The 16,233-nt window shown below is 39.0% G+C and overlaps 1 protein-coding gene across 4 annotated transcripts in view; it reads right to left on the bottom strand.

Moving 5' to 3' along the window:
- CHST9 (carbohydrate sulfotransferase 9) overlaps positions 1-16,233 on the bottom strand; it is a 97,884-nt gene that overhangs the window by 56,604 nt on the left and 25,047 nt on the right. The window contains exon 1 of one of the 4 annotated variants that reach the window (XM_083822340.1): positions 10,065-14,343. The exons of the other annotated variants lie outside the window; for them this stretch is intronic. The gene's annotated coding sequence lies outside the window, so the exon portion shown is untranslated. Of the gene's footprint in view, positions 1-10,064; positions 14,344-16,233 lie in introns of those variants that run through there. 4 annotated transcript variants of the gene reach the window in all.

The raw sequence follows: 16,233 nt of genomic DNA, 5'->3' as shown, positions 1-16,233 counted from the left end.
TTAATATTAATATTTTGTAGCAGTACTAACTCCACGTTGAAGTCCAAGTTACTTTTCCCTTATACTTTAGATTTCAGGTGGGTTGGGGAGAATAAAAAGACCATCATTCTTCAGATGAGATACAGTAAGATAAGAGCTTTCATCTTTAACTCATAACAGTCAGTTTTAATACAGGAAAAGTATACCAAACTATCTGACTTCTGGGATTTAAAAAGAATCGCCGTGAATGCAAAATATAGTTTTAGTTTTGAATCCGGTAATGCATTCTGGTAATTACATCTCATGAGAAGTAGGGGGAAAAAAAACAACAAACCTTGCCATGCCTGGTGGTCTGGCAGTCATATCTGCCACCCTTATCATGTGAAATATACTCTCCACATGTCCTGGTGCCTTAATCAAGAGCATAAATAAATATTTTGCTACAAGATGACAAAAGCAGCATTGATGTTCTAGGGTAAGAAAGGCATATAATAATGCAATAGTGGACTAATATTGCCTGACGTTATTCAGGCAAAATAAAAGATATTTTCATTTAAGACTACCACAATGAAATATGAGAACTAAGACACCATCCCACACCTGTTCTAGTAGCATTTAACAGAAGCAAGTATTGCATGTTTCTGTACAACACAGAGAAACCCTTAGAGTATAGATAATCTGTTTCATTTCACATTCTTTTCACAGGTTTCCAGTCTTACCTTGTCCTTAGTGAAGACTACTTGATAGCTCACCCCTCTTTTTACCCTCTCCTTCCCTTCCCATTTACCTCACCCATTGACCCCACTAGATTATACCAGATAGATCAGCAGAGCCCACCAGATTGTGCTGGATAGGTCAGCTGAGCCTTAAAAAAAGCCAAAGAACCATTCAGTCTCCTTGTCAGTACAGTGGACAATTAGCCTGTATCCAGGCTAAAATGTTGCAAAATTTTAAAATGCTGTTAGTGGCTACTCACACAGAGTAGCACTGTGCTTAATGGGTGGGAAGAGCTAAACATAGCTTTTACTGGGAAGGGCTTACTTCTTTACAGAAAGACAACCTTATATTTCCCATACAGATTTTTTATCTTTAACTCATCCACTAAAATACTGGTTTCCTGCTATCATACTTTTGTATAGTGTTGTTAGCTGTCTCACCAATAAAACAGAGTGGCAGAGACTGAGAAGACTTCAAAGAGGAGGTGTGGTGATATACCCAAACTGTTTTCCCAAGAAGCAGTAGTTTGTCGATACTCAGCACGCTCAAAGGGGGAAGGCAACTGAGCAGACAAAAGACCTGAATCCTGTTGTGTCAATACACTGCTGGGTTGTGCAGACACCACCTTCCACACCATCGTGTGAGGAGAACATTGTCCTAGAAGAAGGAATAATGCAATTCACTTTTGAAGAATTACTTCACCTTGTTCCAAGTTGTTTTCAGGGTCTTGGAGGAAGGTTCTCTGAATTGAAAGTTTTATCTCCTTATACACTTTCTGTTATTTTAGACAGAGAACACAACACATACACACACACAAAAGTGATACACATTTTGCTACTGCCCAACAGAACCGTAATTGTTATAAAATGAAATTATTTTCAAATTCAAATTTTTATTTAGAGACTTGATGTAATTTTATAAATCAGTTTGTTCCTGCATTTCCTGCTCTAACATGCAAGTCTCAGTGTGTCTCTAGTACTAGAAGTCAACACTGCAGTTAAGTCTGCCACAATAGAGGTATTTTGTAAATATTAAGACCAGTTCTCAAATTATTATACCTCTCTGCTAATACACTGCTGTTCTGTACTAATTCTTTCTTCTTCCCGCTCAGTCACTAATCCTGCTGATATGCAAGGCTATCTCACTCCAGTATTCTTACCTAATTTCTTTTAGCTGTTCTATTACCTTCAGCCAGTTCTGTGGAAATTTGCTGTTTTATCTCACAGCTGGGAATTCTTCACAGGCTTACAACAGAATAAATTTCTCTTGTTTCTGAAGGTCCCAATAGCTTAAAAAAGTCCAAAACAATTATCATCTAGTTTGGTGGTTTGTTTGCTTTTTTTTTCCCTCCTATTATTTACACGACAGTATTTACAACTGTGGTAGTATTTTAAGGTAGCACCCTGTTATAAGGAACCAACTAAAGCATGCAGGGCAAATTCAGTAAAGAAGACATTTGCTCCAGCCTCAGAAGCTCTAAATAAAATAGAGAGAAAATAGTAGATCCTTTCCTCCCCATTCAGAAGAAAACTTCTTTAAATACCACAGTCCCTGACATGGGAACCAAACCAGTGAAATGCTGCTGCAGGCAGTTAGACAGATTTTTCTGCACCCCATGAACATTACAGTAACTTATACAGCCCCATAAAACTGCTCCATTTATGGGCAACAGCAACTCAAAAAAGTATTCTGCAATGATGTCTGCAAAGGTAATTTAAAGCTAACAAATATAATTTCTCTCCTGATGAGTCTCAGTTCTTCAAAAACCTAAATAGACCTCACCTACTATTTCACCTAATGAGATGACTCAACTATTCTGATTAGTGAATGTACTAGTTTACATGGCGAGGGTTTGGTAGCAGGGGGCTGCGGGGGTGGCCTCTGTGAGCAGAGCCCAGCAGCTGCCCCAAGTCAGATCAGAGCCAGCTCCAAAAGGGACCTGCTGCTGGCCAGAGCCGAGTCAGAGAGTGACACTGGTAGGGCCTCCGGAATTTAAGAAAGAGAAAAAACTGCTCTGCAACAGCAGCTAGGAGAGGTGAGTGAGAACCAGCCCTGCAGACCCCAAGGTCAGTATACCAGGAGGGCAGGAGGTGCTCCAGGCACACAGCACCAGTTCCCCTGCGGCCTGTGCAGAGGCCCCTGGTGGAGCAGGCTGTCCCCCTGCAGCCCATGGGTCCCACACGGAGCAGATCTCCACGCTGCAGCCCGTGGAGGAGCCCCCGGTGGAGCAGGTGGATGTGGCCTGGAGGAGGCTGCGGCCCATGGAGAGCCCCCGCAGGAGCAGGCCCCGGGCCGGAGCTGCAGCCCGTGGAGAGGAGCCCACGCAGGAGCAGGGGTCTGGGGGGAGCTGCCGCCCGTGGGGGACCCGTGCTGGAGCAGTTTGCTCCTGGGGGATGGACCCCGTGGTAGGGAGCCGTGTGGGAGCAGTTCTTGAAGAGCTGCTGCCTGTGGGCAGCCCCCGCAGGCTCAGTTCGGGAAGGACGGCATCCCGTGGGAGGGACCCCACGGGGAGCAGGGGCAGAGAGCGACCGTGAACAGGCAGCGGGGATGAAGCATTAGGGACTGACCGCAGCCCCCATTCCCCATTCCCCTGTGCCTCCCGGGGGGGATGAGGTGGAAGAAGGTGGATAGGGGGAAGGTGTTTTTAGTTTGCTTGTAGCTTCTCACTGCTCTAGTCTGTTAGTAATAGGCAATAAATTATATCGATCTTCCTATGCTGAGTCTGTTTTGTCTGTGATGATAATTGTTGAGTGTTCTCCCTGTCTTTATCTCAACCCCTGAGCCCTTTCCATTGAATTTTCTCCCCCTCCTCAGAGGAGGAGGGGTAGTGAGAGAGTGGCTATGATGGAGTTCAGCCACCCTGCAGGGCAAAACCATCACAGAGTATTTTGTGGTGATACCTAATGCATTGAGGTTCTCCACATAAGTAACAATGTCTTATTTTCATTACACTTCTGGCCTTACACTCAATTCTCTGCCATTCAGCTGAAACTCTAAGTTGCCCTTTTCTAAGGGGCAAGAAGAGCTTTTGTTTCACAGACACTACCAAGATATGTCTGACTTCATTGCTCTTCACACTCCTCATTTAACAAGTCAAACAAAATCAGTTTCCTGCAACAAGGGATGCACTGAGATCTTTTCTTTGTGCGTATGTTTTGCCGATGAGATTCCTGTTTCTGCTGTTGCACACTTCAAGTTCATTCCTTTCACTATTTGCTTGGACATACAGAGGGGCCTCCAATTGTGCCCATCTTGCTAGCTCTGCATGCAACTCAATGTATCCCAAGAATTACCAGTTCTCTGCAACAGGTGCAAGATTTTAGGTAATACTTCCAGTGTATTTTCCAGAGCTACAATCTATGATCTTTCTACAGCAAAACCCAGAACTCTTGGCATACTCCGAGTTTGGAAAGTTGAGCTTTTCTTCTACCTTAATTGGTAAGGATTTCTCTCAGACAGTTAGTTTGTCCTTCTCGGCCTTTTTTACCTTCATGCCTCACAAAATATGTCTTCTCATTCGGAAAACACTCCATTTGAACTCCATTCCAGTTCTACCTCACAGCATCCCTCGGTGCTTTTTGTCCAAAGAACCCCTGTTCCACTGGCTCCAGAGATCTGGCCTCAATATGCTGTATTTGGGATCTGATTGCCATACACTGTTCATATGAGAATAACTGCAGTCTGAGCTGACAATCATAATTTAAGCTACAAACATATTTGATATCAAGAGGCAAAGGACTCTAAGAGAACTGTGCCACAGAGTAAAATAAATGCAAAAAGTTTTTTATTATTATTTTATTTTTATATATATCTAGAGTACAGTACAAGCATACAAGCATACAGATCTTGGGGTATACTTTGAATCACACTTTAGATTCAGTTATTGTTAATTGCAAACATGAAGGTCATGGTATGGTCTATACATCTTCAAAATTTTTATTAAAGTAGCACAGATCACTAATTTAATTAGTCATATCTGCAGTGTTATTTTTCTCCCACTACCCTCCCTCTCTATAGCATTTCAGATTCACAGTACTTCCCCCCCCCCCCCCCCCCCCGTAGCAATTCTATAATTCATTCAGAGAAATAACAAGGTAAAAAGAACAAAAGTTGTCATTTTTTTCTAGGAAGTACCATATCATAACATCCAACCATCACCATACCTACTAAATGAAAAACACCAAAATAGGACCCAGCCTGATTACCAGTACCTTTCAAAGCAAATTTCAAGAATCAACATCCATGTTGCTAATACCTGCCTTAAGGTAATGTTTGAAACTGCTGAAAGTCAAAGATGCCAAGTGTAGGAAGATGCTATTATCAAACTCCCACAATGTCCAGCAGTTTTTTCCAAGCCAAGAATTTTTACTGCTGCTCATGAAAACAAAAGGAACAAACAACTCTGAAGAATAAAATACTGCAAAAAAAAAATACAACTGCAAGATCGTAAAAATCAGAATCAAATTATTCAATATGGTTAGTCCCCAACAAACTATCAAAGTCATACCAGTGAGTAAGATGCAGGGGAGGGAAACACTAACTGAACATCAACAAAGACACATTTTATACTTTGGCTTAGATGTTTCCCCAAAATGGAAAGGAATATACCACCATCTTCTTTCTAAGGGCAAGGGAAGGGAAGGCTTAAAAACCCACTTGTAATCAGAGGTTCCAACATCCAGTGAGGAATTTAGAAATCTAACAATTTTACATTCCATGTATAGGAAAATATGAACTTGGTTGGATTTTGCTTCTCAGGTTTCTTTTAAACACAGGGATAAGTTTTAAACTAATTTAGAAAGCCCTTATGTGTTATGGAAAGCTTGAATTACTGCTAAGATGTTTTATACAAATTATATATTTTCAAGATCCCAAAATACTGAATGCATAAACTACTTATGTTTAGAGACCCGAGGAACAAGAATAGCATTTTAATTGCTTTGCTTCTATACACCCTCATGCTCCTATGAATTTACAGAGAAGCTCAGTAACCCATAAAAAAATGTAATATAACAAAGCAACTATGGTTAAATGCTTCTCCATTTTTTTTTGCTGTCTGGTTTTGTTAGGAATAACAAAAGCACTTTAAACTTCATTATTTCTGTAACACCTATGAGCAAAGAGTACTATTTTTATTTATTTTTTTTAATCAGACAACCAACCACCAACCAACCAGAAGTTTAAAATTAAACTCATGCTGATCTTCACTCCATTCACCACCGTTATCTGGGCCCGGCCGTCCAGCCAGTTTTTATCCCAGCAAGGAGTGTACCTGTCCAAGCCGTGGGCTGCCAGCTTCTCCAGGAGAATACTGTGGGAGACCATGTCAAAGGCCTTGCTGAAGTCTAGGTAGACTACATCAACAGCCTTTCCCTCATCCACCAGGCGGGTCACCCGGTCATAGAAGGAGATGAGGTTGGTCAGACAGGACTTGCCTTTCATGAACCCATGCAGGCTGGGCCTGATCCCATGACTGTCTTGCATATGCTGTGTGATTGCACTCAAGAAGATCTTTTCCATAAACTTCCCTAGGTCAGGGTAAACCAAGGTCAGGCTGGCAGACCTGTGGTTCCCCAGATCTTCCTTATCACCCTTCTTATAGATGGGTGTCACATTAGTAAGTCTCCAGTCACCTGGGACCTCTCCAGTTGAGCATGACTATTTACAGATGACAGAAAGCAGATCGGCAATCACATCTGCCAGCTCCCTCAGCACTTGGCCCCATGGACTTGTGACAGTCCAGGTGGAGCAGATGTAGACAGATGTAGGAAGGCATTAAGAACCTCAGCCTTTTCCTTATCTTCAGTAGTCATGTTCCCCACTGCGTCCAGTAAGGGATGGAGATTCTCACTGGTCCTCCTCTTACTGTTAATATATTTGTACAAACATATATATATATTTATCGTTTACCACAGTGGCCAGGTTGAGCTCATGCTGGGCTTTAACCTTTCTGATTTTTTCCCTGTATATGCTAGCAACTTTTTTGTACTTTCCCTGAGTTGCCTGCCCCTTCTTCCACTGGACATAAACTCTCTTTTTCTCCTGGAGACTCAGCAGAAGTTCTCCATTCAGCCAAGCTGGTCTTCTTCCCTGCCAGCTCATCTTATGGCACGCAGGGACAGACTGCTCCTGTGCCTTGAAGACGTCCTTCTTGAGGAGTGTCCAGTCTTCCTGGACTCCTCTGCCCTTAAGGACTGACTCCCAAGGGACCCTCTGTACCAGTGTCCCGAACAATTCAAAGTCTGCCCTCTGGAAGTCCAAGGCAGCAGTTTTACTGACCCCCTCCTGACTTCACCAAGAATAGAGAACTTTACAATTTCATGGTTACTCTGCCCAAGACAGCTCCCAACCACCACATCTCCCACCAGTCCTTCTCTGTTCATGAACAGCAGGTCTAATGGGGCACCTCCCAAGTAGGCTAACTAGCTCTGTTCTCTTCCCAATGTTCCAAGATCCTACTGCATTTACAGGTTTAAAGGGACAAGAAACTATGCATAAAATAATAGTATGCACATATGTGTATCTATCTGTCTGTATGTCTTGATACCAAACAAAAGAGCAGTGAAACATAGCCCAGCTGTTTCAAACAGTTAATGTAAATCTCTTAGCCAAAATTAACTGCTGTTGCTGTTTGCCCATTTTGAGTTAGGACAGTTAGCTTTCCTTCTGCTTTGTACTGGGGACTCAACATGTGCAAGAAAGGCCTGGGATTTGTTTGGGGGGGGGGCACCCTGCCCATCTCTCACCACATTTTATTTCCACATTGCGAGGTGCAGGGATTACCTGCAGAAAATGCAGAGCTGCAGGGATTACCTGCAGAAAATGCAGAGCTATTAAGTTCTTCTTGAACAATCAAAAGACCTGGTTTTGTAGAAATGACTTCTCCACTTTGCCTACATGAGATGGAATCATTTGCTAGGCTCCTAGTGTCTTTCTGTACTGCTACCCACTTGGGAGGACAACGCAGACCTTCAAAATTATAAAATAGTTGCACACCTCTCAGATACCTTAAGCCATGCATGAAATGGCTTGCATTAGAAAGAAAGTAGAATAACATTCAAGGCAGAATGTTACTCCTAATCAAGATCCGTGTATGCAAATCCTCTGCATCATTTCAGATTTTATGTTCTGTAACTTCGTAAGTAAATTTATCTTGATAATGGTTTCTAGGTACAGATTTCCCAGAAACTTCAGTGCCCATGGACAGAGGGCATTAAAATCTATAGTTTCAGCCAGCAAGAAACCAAAAGCCTTAAAAAAGACCTTCCACCTTATATCACTAAGCCAGATACCAGAACTAGCAACCAAAGCCACAAACAGGAAAATGCCTCCAGAGGCCAAATACCATTTATTTTTAATTTAAACTCAGAATTAATTGTCCTGTTCAAACAGAATTGCTGCTGCAAGAAGTATGGTATTTCTGACTACGGTATTTATGCCCTTTCAGGGCAGCACAAGAGGACACGTACAAATAGCCATGCTTTGTATTTTTGATTAATAGTAAGAATGCCTTTTTTTCCCTACTTTCCCTACTTTAATTACCTTTTATAACCGGACTCCTTTTTCACTTTAGTTTGCATTGTAAACATTTTCTTTTAAAGAATTTTTGGTACAAAATAATATCCTAGTAGTAAAATATTAACACACTTACATAAAAGTAGAAGTTCATTTGAGGCTCTTGGGTGCAGATAAGAAAAGCAGAAGCAGCGAACACACTTAAGTTAACTCACTCGTCTTTATTAATTAGTGTCTGTTGGTTCTGAATATTTTTTCTTCTCCTACTTTAAGATATCTTATTATACATAGCTGTCAAAATGAAAATTATTTAAAAAAAAAAACCACCAAAAACATTCTGCCTCAGGGATTGAAGAGGAATGGGAGAATGAAAAGAATCTGTCAAACAGATAAAAATAATACTCAAAGAATTATGGGTGGTACTTTGGATATTGCATAGAGAATTTAACAGCTTTGTCTTGAAGAATCCACAGCAATTATCCAACTGTGCTATTAAACAATACAAATGATCATCTATACCACTGCAAGGTTTTCCACGATCTTTGCTCTGCTCTTTGCCCCTTTAGAACAATCCTTCAATCCAGTTACCAGTTTACATATAAAATGTGTAGAAGACACAAACAAGACCATATATTTTTCTCTATTAGGATCAAAATCATCAAAAATATATCTACTTCACTTTTGAGCAACAAAAAGGGAAATAGAACAGGGTAAAAACTTGTTATATGCAGAAGTATTCAGACACTATGAGGACAATCTACCTGATCCGAAGTGCTTAAATATTAGTATCACACCACCCTCCCAAAAAACTAAACATACAATATAGATCTATGACATGTAAAGAAGAATATTTAAGGCTTATGAAACAACCCTGTTAGACCACTGTGATTAGCATTAATACCTTTAACATAAACAGCATTGAAACATCAGTCTTTCAGAGGCAGATGATGCTGGAATACAAGACTATAAGCTTTCCAGCTTAAATGGCTAGGGAACAATAAATTGTATTTTTCTCCTTTTGGTTCTTAAATACATTAATACTCTAGTTAAAGGCAAGTGGCTTACAGATACTGACATAACATTTATTGAACGTCTATTTGAAAATTTATTAGACATTTTTTGTGTGTGTGTGTTTTAATATTTTAAAATCATGCAATGCAAAGTAAGTTTGTTTATTATTATTATTAATAGGCTTTATTGGGTTAAATATGCAAGGACATATAGAACCAGGAAATTTGAGATGGTGAAAAGAATTGGCTTCTAAATTCAGTAAAATAAATATTCATATTGGCATAGCAATGGCTGGCAGTTCTTAAACTAGATTAAACAAGAAAATATGTATACGTTACATCTTATGGACCACCTGTCAGCTTTGCAACCAGAGCTACTGTACACTGGCCATTATAATTCACAAGAAATCATTTTTATCTGACTAGACATTTTGATAAGATAAATGAATTGGTTATAAGAACTTTGTAAATAATGAAAGCAGAGCATAAACCGTGAAGAACAGCAAAATATCATATCTTAGGATTTCATTCAAAATTACTCTGGATTTTCATAGTTACCAAAAAGAAATGGGAAAAAGGAAATATAATTAATCTGTGAAGAAGTTCTCTTGCCTTTGTAAGCAAGGGCTGCAAAGAACAAACAAAGAAACCTCCCTTGAACCTAAGATGGTATGTCCCAGTTAGCATGAGATCCAAATACCACAGGAATCCTGTAAAGTAGGAACTGGTGTCGATCCCACTTTGTAGACAGTGAATTGTGGCACAGAAGATTTTTGAAGGTTTTGAAGGTAGAAGGTTTTGTAGGAAATCTAGGCTAAGTTCAGACAATGTATTATCACCCACCTTATTAAGGTCCTCGGTTAAGAGGTCACCCTTCCTCGAACAATGAGAGGAGGTAAAAGCGTTTGATGTTGTAAATCTCTTGATTTACTGTTTACCAGGTAAGCTCACTGCACATCAGACGAAAATCGCACACCTTCGTGAAACACAAAGAAACTTCCTGAGTGCTTAATGGCTGAAAGAGGATGCAGCATACTATATATTCCCTCTCACAGTATTTCATGTATCAGATCTAATTTGCATTATTTTTCCCCCACTATTCACAGAGAAACATTTGCATTTTTTTGCTCAGTTCTTGAGCTGGCATTTGAAAATGATCTTAAAAAACATAAACTTGAACTACAGACCATATAAAGGGTTAAATAAGCTGTGTAACCACGGAAGAACCTGGCAAACCTTTGCAGTTTTATATAACCAAGCAACATGAAACCTCCTTTCTATTTTTGGCTAGATTTCCTTTGCACACCCTCTTTAAAATGTTTATACAGAGAACACACAAACTGTAGTATCTCTGGGGGGTATTCACAAGCCTAATTTTAGGCAGAAGAAACCAGTCTCTTTCTAGACTCTCTCTAAAGCCATTGGAAAGACAGTGGCTCCAAAGGAGATGTTCAGAAAAGGATAATTTTTAATTGCAAGCAGTAATCCATCAGATGAAAAACAAACCAAACCAAAACCAGAACAACAACAAAACAACCACACAATGTTATTTTGAAACTTTAAGCTAGTAACTCACCTGCCTCTGTATCTGCCTGCTCTCAGCCCATTTTCAGCCTTACCCAGAGGACTCTTCCTGATCCTCCCAGTTGCTCATACTGCAAACAAGAACTACCAACTCTCTGGCACAGCCTTAGTCCAAACCAGTATGTAACACCAGCCTCACTGGCAATTCACTGCAGAAGAGCCCAAACCCCAAATTATCTTGCAGGGTAAAAGGAAGCGTACTTCTCTCCACCAATCACAGCAGTCAGCAAAATTACCCTATCGACCCCCAAGTTTCTTTTAGAAATGTTCTCCTACACATCTTGTCTCTAGCTTTCTCCTATAAGTCATGACAGATGTGACTACACTTAATGTGAAAGTCATGATTTGAAACCTCTTTACATCTTTCTTGATTAAGCTCCATGATCAATTTACAACACCCTCCCCAAGACCCCCTAGACCTATAAAAAACTTTTCCTTTATTCAGGGGTCACAACCATGTTTTTTGTTTTTTTTTAAACAGAGTACAGCAAATCTTATTTTGATCTTCTCCAACTAAACCAGGATCAAATGACTCTAGCCATGAGCTACTGACGTCCCGGGCTAAAAAGCTGAAGAAAGTCTCCCTTTTTATTTTTTAACTTAGGACATATAGGAGGATCAGTACCTACCTGAGCAGATACAGGAGAGCAGCATCATTCATTACAGGACTATTTACACCCAAAGGCACCCAGAGATGCTCATCTGGGGATTCTACAATCTACAAAGGGCTGAGAGCAGTCACGTGTCTTAGTGGCAACAGACATGTCATGCTCAGACCACATGGGAAATGTGTTACAATACTTTACTACTCAAATCCAAAACACCTCAAACTTTTCAGACCACAAATGAGCTATGAAAGTGGTCTTATTTGCCTAAAGCATGAAAAGCATAACACTGAAGTAAGCTGACATTACCCTCATTTCCATAAACCACGGCTACTACTGACTGACGTTATGCAATTTAAAGGATAGAGGAGTCCAAATTTATACTGGCATTTCTACTGTCAGGCAAAAAAGTATGAAGCATGCATAAACCTGCAGTTCCATCTACTGCTTGTCACTGTATCAATGCAAAGCAACTGCATATGTCATTTTCTCCTATCCATTTGCATTACACATAAGAGAAGACATGATGCTCCGTGTCTTCTGAAATGCTATTTTATATTCAATGGTGAGCCATTACCATTTCAGTATATTATCCACTAGATAGTTTCTAACAGACAGCCTATCAGGTTAGAAGTGATCCTCAAAACAGTTGCCTCGTGCTATGAGGAAAGCTAGATTTTTACACACATATATATTTACACTAAACGAAATGTTTGAGCTTCTTTAGCAGAGATTCAACAATCAAATGCATATTCTTGCATCTCTTAATCAGACAGTTACTGAAAAATGACTTCAGGGACTGCTTCCAAAAGAAAATTAATTCTTGAAGAAGGATATATTTTGTTATAAGTACAAGGTTTCTCCAAACCAAAATCGCATAAATGAAAAGGAAGGCTTATATTACTTTCTAAAAGCTTCAAAATATTTGATCAGCTCTGCTTTGGAGATTATTTCATCTGTGACTGAATGTTGCCTTCTTCTTACTTTTAGGAATTGAATTTAGAAGGAATGCAACCTTTATCTAACAGCTCCAACAGCATACACTGTATAGTTTCTATCAGAAAATTTAACTTTGTAGAATTAAAAAACAACAACACAAGTTTAACGATGAACAAAAGGAGTATCTATCAGATTCTCCAGCTAATGCCTCAATAAACTGTACAGACAGACTTTACTCATGAAATTCTGAGGTCTCATCATCTTAAATGAAAACTTAGTAGACTGCTGTTGCAAGGTCTCCTTACATTAAGTCATACTTTAGGAGACAAACAGCAAAATATTTGCTAATGTCTCTGAAGTACTGTAGCTAATTAAACAAAGTTCATTTGTCAAAGAAATTAAGTGATGTATTATCCTTCTCACTCTTAAATTCAAATTATACAGTATCTCCTATATACCCTAATGCATTTTAGGGATTTTGTTACAAAAGGTATTTGTGTAAAAACCTCAATTACTGTTTTGAAGGAAACTTCAACATTGTAGTTATTTCATCTTTAACAGGATGTGGAAGTTTATCTACACATCGTATCTTGCTCTCAATCAAAAGGTTTCTTAAAAGGCAAACTCAGAGATTAAATAATTAAATTTGTATTTTTATTACATTTTTCTTTGAAGTAAGACATGAAAGAATCTATATTTTTTATTTATATTTAGTTCCTACTTTGATAAAATTATATTTTCCAGCAAAAAGTATTCTGAAAGATTTTCAGGCAACCTTAACCTTAATTTACTCATTATTCTTCTGTGATGCAACAAAAATCATTTGCTTTAAAAAAAAAAAAAAGTCTGCAATTTAAGTAATTTCAAAATTACTCTAAAAAATTAACAGGAAAAATAAGTGAAAACTTCTATGAAAATTAGTTACTCGCATCTATTCAGTGTTAAGCATAATCTCTTAGAGCCCTTCTTTGCCCCATCCAGGTTTGTGGTTTTTTTTTTTTCCCCTCCAAAAATTTGTTTGTTATCAGTGCTTAACTACATTGCTTCAAATTAAAGTTATTTTTCCATTCATGCATTTTCACGTCTCAAAAGTTCATTCAGAGGCCATTTGACATTACTGCCATCTTCCTCATTAATTGTCAGATAAGACAGGAAAATTCAGTTTTCATCTGTTAAAGTTTAATGTTTAGGCAGCAGTTTCATCCTAAAATACCCTAGCTGCTGTCAGACACTCAGTTTCTCTAAGATGAAGAAGTGAAGTGGCATACCTATACCCACTAATGACAGCTCTTCTGAGATGAAATGGCAGCAGGTCAGTTCCTCCAAGCAGTGGAAAAGGTGGTGGCAGTAGCTCCACAAACAGTTTAATCATAATTCTGTTTCTAAAGGTGTTGCATCTGATTGATACACTACAGTTTCATTCTAGATGGTGTCAAAAAATGAAAGCAAGCTATGCTGCTATTCTATTTGTTATCCAGATCCAGCAAATGGTTTGCCTGACTTGGACTGTCATCTCTGTTTCTAATTGCTGTATGAGCAACATTAAACAAATGCAGCATTTAGAATACTTTATGTTTTATATTTAAAAAAATCCTCACGTTTCTCTCCCTCTCAATCTTAGGCACTAAAATACGAATGTTTTGTTAAAAGCATGGAAAAAAGTATCCATCTAATTAAAAACTAATCATTATTTGAGTTACTGATCCCACTAGCAGAGAAGTATAGTTCTATCTATTATTCATATTGAAGAAATGCTAATCATCATCTTATGGAAGAAGTGCTTTACACTCAACCCCCCACCCAAATGTCTATCAGATCTGTGTCCTGTGCAACGTGCTCCAGGTGACCCTGCTTGGAAAGGATGTTGGACTGGATGATCTCAAGGGGTCCCTTCCAACCTCAACCATTCTGTGATTCTGTAACCTGTTCTTATATAAGTCTCTCTTTGAAAAACAGTTTATTTACACATATGGGAACTCAATCCTGGAACAGCCAGGAGTACACGTAATTAGGTATCTCCCCCCCCCCCCCCCCCCTTAAAATAGAGAACAACGTTCTACAAATTATTGTTAATTCTTTGATAGGTACAAATCCAACGTGAAACAGCCAACCATTCCTGACTCACTGCTTCTGCTAGAGAAAAATATTGAAAATTAACAAGGAAGTAAAAAAGTAGCCAGGATGTTTTGCTGAGCCAGTCACCCATGAGTCACTTTAACATTTTAAGATTAGTAAACCACATTCATACTGGGTGGAAAATTTTTTAGTAATCCAATGATATCATGCTCTGGTAAATATTTCCATAGGATTAATCAGCATCATATAAAAAATGCTACTAGGATTTCCCAACACATTCAAGCTGGGCACTCTTCAGCACAGGAATCACAGGGGAAAGGCATCAGTCAAGATAGCACTGTACAAATTCATGGAAGAAAGCATAATACAGGGCTACTTAACACATCTCCAATCCAGGAAGTCTCCAAGTAATAAATCAGAAAGGTCAAAGAAAATTCTCTGAATTATCATTATAAACTTGCCTTATTTATATAGTCTGCTCTAGGCACTGTAGTAGAGACAATATGCTAACATAGACAGACCTCTGGGCCTCAGCTAGTTTAGGTTTTCTTCTTATCTGCCAAATCAAATTGGTTTTATCATGTCCCTACTTGAGGTACTTGAAGTTACACATGACGTGGTATGCCTGACATGGTGGAGGATGATCACCTTGCTACTCTGCCACCCTATGCTTATCTCAAGTAACATTTCTTTTTGAAACTTGGTGCTTTCAGGTTTGCAGCTGCCTAAATGTCTCCCCTCAGTATCTCTGGTATTCATAACTGCACAATATTTTAAGACCAAGTTATGGTGCCCCACAAACATTCCTCATTATAATGATTATTTATGAGCCCCTGGATTAAACTGTCCTGTTCTGAAAACAAAATTTATGGGAATCAGATTTGGGCTTTTTTGCTTGTCTTTGACCTGCCTAGTTTGTCAGTCTCAGGTATTTTTTCCCCAAGGACTGAGTGACACACCACCAAACCTATTTTAACTTTTCAGGCTCTGCCTTCCCTCCCTTTCAGCACTCCTCTTTCCCCAGCTCACAGTACCATTACGAGGTAGTGCCTCCACACATAAATCCTTATCGTTAGCTTCTATTAGATGTTTCAGTATCAGATTAGGTCTCCATCCCCCACAACAAATATTTTATTAATAGCTGGAAAACATTCATTGATGGTGCAGTTTCAAATGAACATTTCTGATTCCATAGAGTATTTGGCATTATATTAAATACAAACATGTTTATTTGCTGTTTTACTGCTATTTATTTAAGGACAAAATGTGACCGATATATAGCAATATGTGACTGGCAATATGTGCTAGTATTGCTATGTGACTAGCAATATGTGCTAGCAAATATGTGAATATAGCAATATAGCAAGATGTGACTGTTATATAGCAATATAACTACCCCATAACATCAACTCCATGCCACAAACATTCGGTACATGTGTATTATCACATCAGAAGAAAACAACAGAAGCCAAAGAAAAAACACTATTTAGAATGCAAGCTAGGGACTTCGCAGGAGCAGACAGTTTAGCGCTTATAATTGGTCAAACTTCAGCATTGCTTTTACCAAAAATTTTTTTGTTGATTTTACTGATCATACAAATTATCAGTACAAGTAGCACCATTTAATATTTAATAAGTAGCACCATTCTCTGAAGCACAGACCTTTTTGGCACAGCGTGATCTTAACATGAGGAAGACATTAGTTCTCACCATAAAAAATACTATACTCCTACATATTCTCCACTGTATACCTTCATAAACTGCAGCTGCATTAGTTTCTTCTAGGTATTTGGAAGGCAGGAAAAAGC

This window comes from Anser anser, assembly GCF_964211835.1.
Source record: "Anser anser genome assembly, chromosome: 2".
In the NCBI taxonomy this organism is placed as follows: Eukaryota; Metazoa; Chordata; class Aves; order Anseriformes; family Anatidae; genus Anser; species Anser anser.
The sequence above is the reverse complement of the archived record's forward strand: the minus strand, read 5'-3'. Positions and strand labels throughout refer to the sequence as shown.